Here is a 6,741-nt window from a genome sequence, read left to right on the forward strand (position 1 = left end):
AGATTTTCTTGGAGCAAATTACGGAATAGACTGGCCCATACCAACCTGGATCACCTGGTCCATACTACATAACATGTAACCTGGAGGAGACTGGTCCATACCAAACTGGAGCAGACTGGTCCATACCAACCTGAAGCAGACTGGTCCATACCAACCTGGAGCAGACTGGTCCATAATAACCTTGAGCAACCTGGTCCATACCAACCTGGAGCAGACTGGTCCATAATATTGACGAACCCAACTGGGCAAGACTCTCAACTAAAGTACATATACTACTCTTTAATACTTTAGGGTGAATCTGTTCCAGAAAATGGTGGTATCAAAAGTTTGCTACCATCCTAAAGCATTTGACTTATTATAGATATGTTGTACCAAATCAATGCTAGCTACTCTAACATTATTATTCTATGTTATAACACTACGAGCTACAGATGCGGGAATGTGGTAATTAAGTATATTGAAGTGTTTTGATTTGGGTTTTATAAACTCCACAGCTTCTAGAGATTTAGGAGTGTATTTAAACAAAATTGTACTTTAAGCTAACTGCAGCACACACCATGTACACTTGATGCGTTGTGCGCAGTGAAATTGGCTGAGATTTCTATGTTACTTTTAATGAAAATTTAAGGCAGCATATCCCATTTTCAAGAATGAGTTCTCATTATACGTAGTTACACAAACAATGGCTACCTCTCTCGCCGTAAAAATTCACTGTACATTAATCTTTATCAACTACACTTTGATGAAGGTACTATTATCTGCAATTTAGGTGGGAACATATATTTTGGGCATAATTATTAGTCAAAATTAAAAGCCATAATGTAGCCTTTTCCACCACCACTTGTTTGTGAATGCTTGTACATGAAAATCGTTATGAAAGGTCAAATCTATCTTTCTGGATTTAAGTAAAGGCAATAAACATTAAGGGAAAAGAAGCAACTTGAATAAAAGTGAAGAGATGCTGCAAAATCGACTTTTTAGTTTGAATTGTATCGGTAACTTACAAATAGCACAGCGCAAGACTCAGGCAATGTTGCCCGGTGTCGTCACTTAACATTCAAAGGCGTAACGCATGATCGTTCCCTAAGTCAAAAAATACCCCCTATTTTGCGCGGTTTCAAGAACATTTTCGTCATTTTTTTACCCCTATTTTACACGAAAACGGGTACAAATTAGCCTTAAAAAATACCCCTATTTTTTGCATTTCAAGTACACTTTTACAAAAGTACCCCTTTTTTAACATTTCAAGAACACGCACAAAAACACTTGTTCTGATTCATTGTCTTTTCTGAGGAGAACTCTGTTGTCCTTATAAATGAGGAAAATAACACTACAGAAAAATATATACAAATACATCCAATAGGATGCATCATGTTTTTTTTTTTTTTTGATTTTTTTTTTTTGCAAAATAAAGCTTGAATGTGACCAATACATAAACTGACTGACAAAAATTACGAACTCTGGCTGGCGTGGCATTTGCCACGAATTCCCTCACTCAGACCACTATATCAGCCCCATCTTTAGATATTTTCAAGAAAAACCTCTAGCTTGCCGGTCACCAAATAGTTAGCGATTTGCGGTTTTCGCCCTGCTGACTACAACTTCAGAAGGTTCAGAAGGAACAATTCCTTTATGATCAGGTGCCATTTCGAAGAGTTGTGGCCCGGTTTGTGGGTACCCAGTTTGTCAAGGCTCCGGAGGCCGGGCGCGTCATTAACAAAGCCGATGAAAAAAGTCCCATGGAATCAGCGGCCAAACTGGGTAAGTCCCCAGTGACGTAATCGGTGTAAACAAACCATGAAACATATTTAGGCCGGGATATTAGGAAGGCAACAAAGTTTCACAAAAGTGAAAACCGGGAGTAAATTGAGCGAGAAATGGTAAGATTTCTTGGGATTTCAACATTATCACGATTCACAAAAATATACCCTATTTTTTTAATTTTGAGTACACCGTCGTCAAAAACAACCCTATTTTTTAAACATCGCGAACATTTTATGTTCGCGAACATAGTTTAAAAATAACCCCTTTTTTCGCGAAATTGGGAACGATCATGCGTACACATAGTCAATGTTAAGTGACGACACCGGGCAATGTTGTGTCCTTAATTGGTTTGCGTAATAAGCGTTCCCAATGTACCACGTTATACACGGCTTGAGGGCAACACTGGTTGCTTCCAGTGGAATTGTGCTGGGATTGTCAATGTCCGTATTTTGATCTCAAAGTTCTTGTGATGCTCCAGAGTACCACCTTTGATCATCCATACATAGTAGTTTATTTGATTGTGTACTTGAGTCAACAATGTAGTAGATTGATGACGGTAAATGGCACGTTTATCACAGCAATGTGCATCCCAAGTGGGAAATGAATGTGCATTCTCCATGTTGTGATCAATGTGTATGCAAATCTCAATGTACGTTTGTTTGTTTGCCTCTGCATGTTTCCTTGCTTTTTTTAACCAGTGGTCTTAGGAGCAACCCTCTTTCTAGACTGATGATATCCATGGTGACATTATGTTTTACTTAATGCATCTGCATAACTTTTCTCTCATTCATAGTGTGGGTGGTAGCTCTTGTATTTTTCTTTGAAAGCCCTTTGTCTTTCTACTCACATTTCTCTGACTTCTAGGATATTTTTAGAATAAACTACGCTGACCTAGATCTACAAAGACTATAATAAAATCTCTTATGACAATAAATCAACATTGTCTGAACAATACTTCAAACATTATCATATTATATATGCACATAAAGTGGAGCGGTCATTTTGGAAATAACTTGTTTTGCTACGGTTTTCAATCATTATTAATTCAAGTTATAGCAAACTTTATGCGTGTTCTTCTTCTTCCTCTGATACTTTCTATGAACTATTTCTTAATTGAAACATTATTGGATAGTTTTCGATATAAAAACATAAGCCTACATAACTTCAAAACCACATATAAGGTATTAAACTACTACGTAAAACTTACATTGTATTTACCTACCCTAATCCGCATACCTGGATAATATTGGTTACATTAGTTGGGGAATCATTCAAAACCTGGGTCCTATTTCATAAAGCTCAACTTAGGATTCATCCTAAGTAACTCTTCCTAACTTATTTAGGAAGAGTTCCAATACAATTCATCCTAAGTCAGGACTTATGATTGATCCTAGGATAGGAAGAATCCTATTTTGATTCTTCCTAAATAGTTCAACAGTATGCCATGTATTTGTGGAAGAAGCTAATTTGCATATTCATGAGTTTGCTCCTCTAGAGAAGAAACCAAGATGGCCGCTTTTTCAATGTGCACACAAAAGTGAAAATGGTGAGTAAATTGCCTCAAATCATGGCTTATATGTATGATTTGAGGATTTTTCTTCATTTTTCTGCTAGTAAATGACATTATTTTACCTATGTGCTTTTGTCTGGCCATAAAAATGTCAGAAAACGTGAAATTTTAAAGGAAGTAAATCGGCGTCTGTGAGCTTCTGTGGAGGCACACGAAACCCTATGCAAATGTATAGGGGTAAACTTCAGCTTTTTAATGTCTTCACGGCAGACTCGTATTTATTGAATAGGCCTTTATTTTTGCTTAGACGGTTTACCATACACATCACGGTCAGGAATTGTGAAGTTTTCAGGCAGTAAATTGCGATAGGGAATAGGGGGGAGTAATTTAAAATATTATTTATTTTATAGGCTAGGCACGCAATGCATAATTTTGTACTTGTAAGTTGTTTCAATCATGCATGTACTGCCATGTCCCGATTCCTTTTTCAATCATGCATGTACTGCCATGTCCCGACTATTGTTCCACCGATAGCGTTCACACGTACAATGAGAACTGTTATCGAGATTTTAGGCCTCGTAATTAGCTTTGAGTAAAAGCAACAGAACATTGAAATCAATTAAAATTGTCAACTTCAATTTTATTGAGAGTTTTAGTTTAGGCTTTGTAAAGCCCCGGTGGGGTTACTCAACTTGCAATACTGACCGTACGATCGTTACCAAAATTGAGGAAAAAGGGGTCATTTTGGGGGCTTGTCCATGGACAAAATTGTCTGTGAAATTGGAAAAATAGGGGTGTTTTAGCACACAAAGGTCAGCGAAATTGAATAAAGGCCAAGAGGTTCTTATTATTTTCTCCCGATCCAGTGGAATGATAGCTGGCCAGATAAATAAATCACAGGAATAAATTTGGTTTCCTACTTCGTACTCATCCCGTGATCAATATTGTTCTCGGTTCTATTTCATGCGTAGCCTTAGCATAGATTTGGAGAAATTTTGCAATAATAATTGTTTGGTTTATTTCATGCTGTCAAAAACACCCAATGCTAACGGGTGTAAAGCTTTAAGTTTAAGAGGCCTAAAAATCTTGATAAGATTTTATATTTCAATGTTCCATAAATTAAAAGCTACGGCACATTGAAATCAAGGATTTTATCAAGATTTTAGGCCTCTTAAACTTAAATTTTTTCAACAGTAGAATCAAGAATTTTAAACTCGTAAACCTTTATGAGGCCTAAAATCTTGATAAAATTGAAATTAAGAATTTTAATTGATTTCAATGTTCCGTAGCTTTTGCACAAAACTTTACGAGGCCTAAAATCTTGCTAAATTCCTTGATTTCAATGTGCCGTAGCTTTTATGGAAAAAAGTAAAATCAAGGATTTTATCGAGATGTTAGGCCTCGTAAAGGTTTATTAGATCTAAAATCTCGATAAAATTGAAATTGAGAGTTTTAATTGATTCCAATGTTGCGTAGCTTTTATGCAAAGCTTTAGGAGGCCTAAAATCCTTGATTTCAATGTGCCGTAGCTTTTCCGGAACAGTAAAATCAAGAATTGTATCGAGATTTTAGGCCTCATAAATCTTTATTCGGCCTAAAATCTTGATAAAATTGAAATTGAGAATTTTAATTGATTCCAATGTTCCGTAGCTTTTACGCAAACGTTTACGAGGCCTAAAATCTTGATAAAATCAGTAAAATCAAGAATTTTATTGAGATTTTAGGCCCTGTAAAGCTTTATTAGGCCTAAAATCTCAATAAAATTGAAATTGAGAATTTGAATTGATTCCAATGTTCCGTAGCTTTTACGCAAAGCTTTAGGAGGCCTAAAATCTCGATAAAATTCTTGATTTCAATATGCCGTAAAAGCTACGGAACATTGAAATCAAGAATTTTATCGAGATTTTAGGCCTCGTAAAGCTTTACTAGGCCTAAAATCTTGAAAAATCCTTGATTTCAATGTGCCGTTGATTTTAAATGTGCTTGTGTGGACATCAGCACATGAGTGAACACTAGCGATTAGAAGCTGAGCCCAATGACCCAGTGGGCAACTGGCAGTCGAGTTTTGAAGCTGCCCCTTATAAAGTTTGATTTCTTTTTTAAAATTAACTGATCATAATGCTTAATTGTGTGTTTGATTTGCAGTTGATGCTGGTTATCAATGTGTTAAGTGGATTGGTTTGATTTCTATGAAGAGTCTGTGAAGACGCAGTGGTCAGTGGATCTGTCAATGGTAAGTAGAATAATGAATGCAAACAGCAAACCCATGCAGATAAAAGATAACAGAGAATTTAGAACTCTTTATTTACATGTAATGATGAAATCCACAATATGAAGAGTGTTGGAGAATTGGGGTAAAATCTCTTGTAAAAATTTACCTTGTATTTCTTTTCAGTATCAGGTCCATGATTTAAATCAAAATTATTTTTAAAATTTAAAGAAATTCAAAATAAAATTAATTGGGATCTTTTAAAGGTAAACAGACTTCAGTACAAATTATGTAATAATATGTGTCTGTGTCATGACTTAGAAAGTTGGTCGGTTATATTTTAAGCGGTACGTTTCACAGATTAGGCGTTGGAAAATAATTTTAGATGGTAATTGACTAATTTCATTCAATAAATTGAAATTCATGTTGGCAGAATTCATTGCAAATTGCATAATAGCTAGCTAGCTGAGACCTAACCTATTTAGAAACATATGTCAAAACGTTTTCCATTTAATTCACACTTTTTAATATGTTCTTACTATTTTTGTCTTATTTTACAGGGGCATGATTTAAAAATCAACCTTACGGCTGCCATGGTTGCAGGAGAAACAACACAATAGGTGACTCAAGAGACTGATCATATTCTTGATGATTATGCAATCTACATGTCCTGGCTACATGACTGGTACAAAGTAAATTCTTAAATGACACTATAAATATCAGTATAAGGATTGGATAAATTTATCTCTAAAATTGGAAGTAAATGGCAATACATATTACCTGACTATCTTTAAGATGGACTAGAACTTAAAGTTACAAATGTTATATAATTTACAATTGCAAAATGCACCTACAGGTAAGTGCAATAACACTGTTCATGTCCATGGTTACATGTATGAAAAAAGTGTTGTGATATTCTCTCAAGTGGCAGAGCAATTAGGGGCTGTGCAATAATTATGAGCACTGGTGGGAGGGTAATTTTTTTTTTTTTTTGGGGGAGATATTTTGGGCGAGCCAGGGGGTAGAAATTTCTGACAAGCCAAGGGGGGGGATTTTGACATTCATGGGGGCTGTGCATGTGCAATGAAATTTCTGAACGGCTCTACAAAAATCACTTGCCCCCCCCCCTCACGGCCTGCCAAAAATCGCTTGCCCCTCTCAGCCTGCCAAAAAATCTTTGCCCTCTCCCCCCCTTGTTCAAACCTTCATTGGTCTAGATACATGTTGCGATCGCAGCGAGCAGGAAAATTTGCATATT

General features: G+C 36.1%; 1 long non-coding RNA gene across 1 annotated transcript; it reads left to right on the forward strand.

Moving 5' to 3' along the window:
* The first annotated feature begins 3,041 nt into the window (after positions 1-3,041).
* LOC140141784 (uncharacterized) lies at positions 3,042-6,452 on the forward strand. The gene is made up of 3 exons (XR_011857451.1): positions 3,042-3,310; positions 5,420-5,507; positions 6,044-6,452. It is a non-coding gene; the product is annotated as an uncharacterized lncRNA (long non-coding RNA).
* The last annotated feature ends 289 nt before the right edge of the window (positions 6,453-6,741 follow it).

Source organism: Amphiura filiformis, chromosome 20, assembly GCF_039555335.1.
Source record: "Amphiura filiformis chromosome 20, Afil_fr2py, whole genome shotgun sequence".
Lineage (NCBI taxonomy): Eukaryota > Metazoa > Echinodermata > Ophiuroidea > Amphilepidida > Amphiuridae > Amphiura > Amphiura filiformis.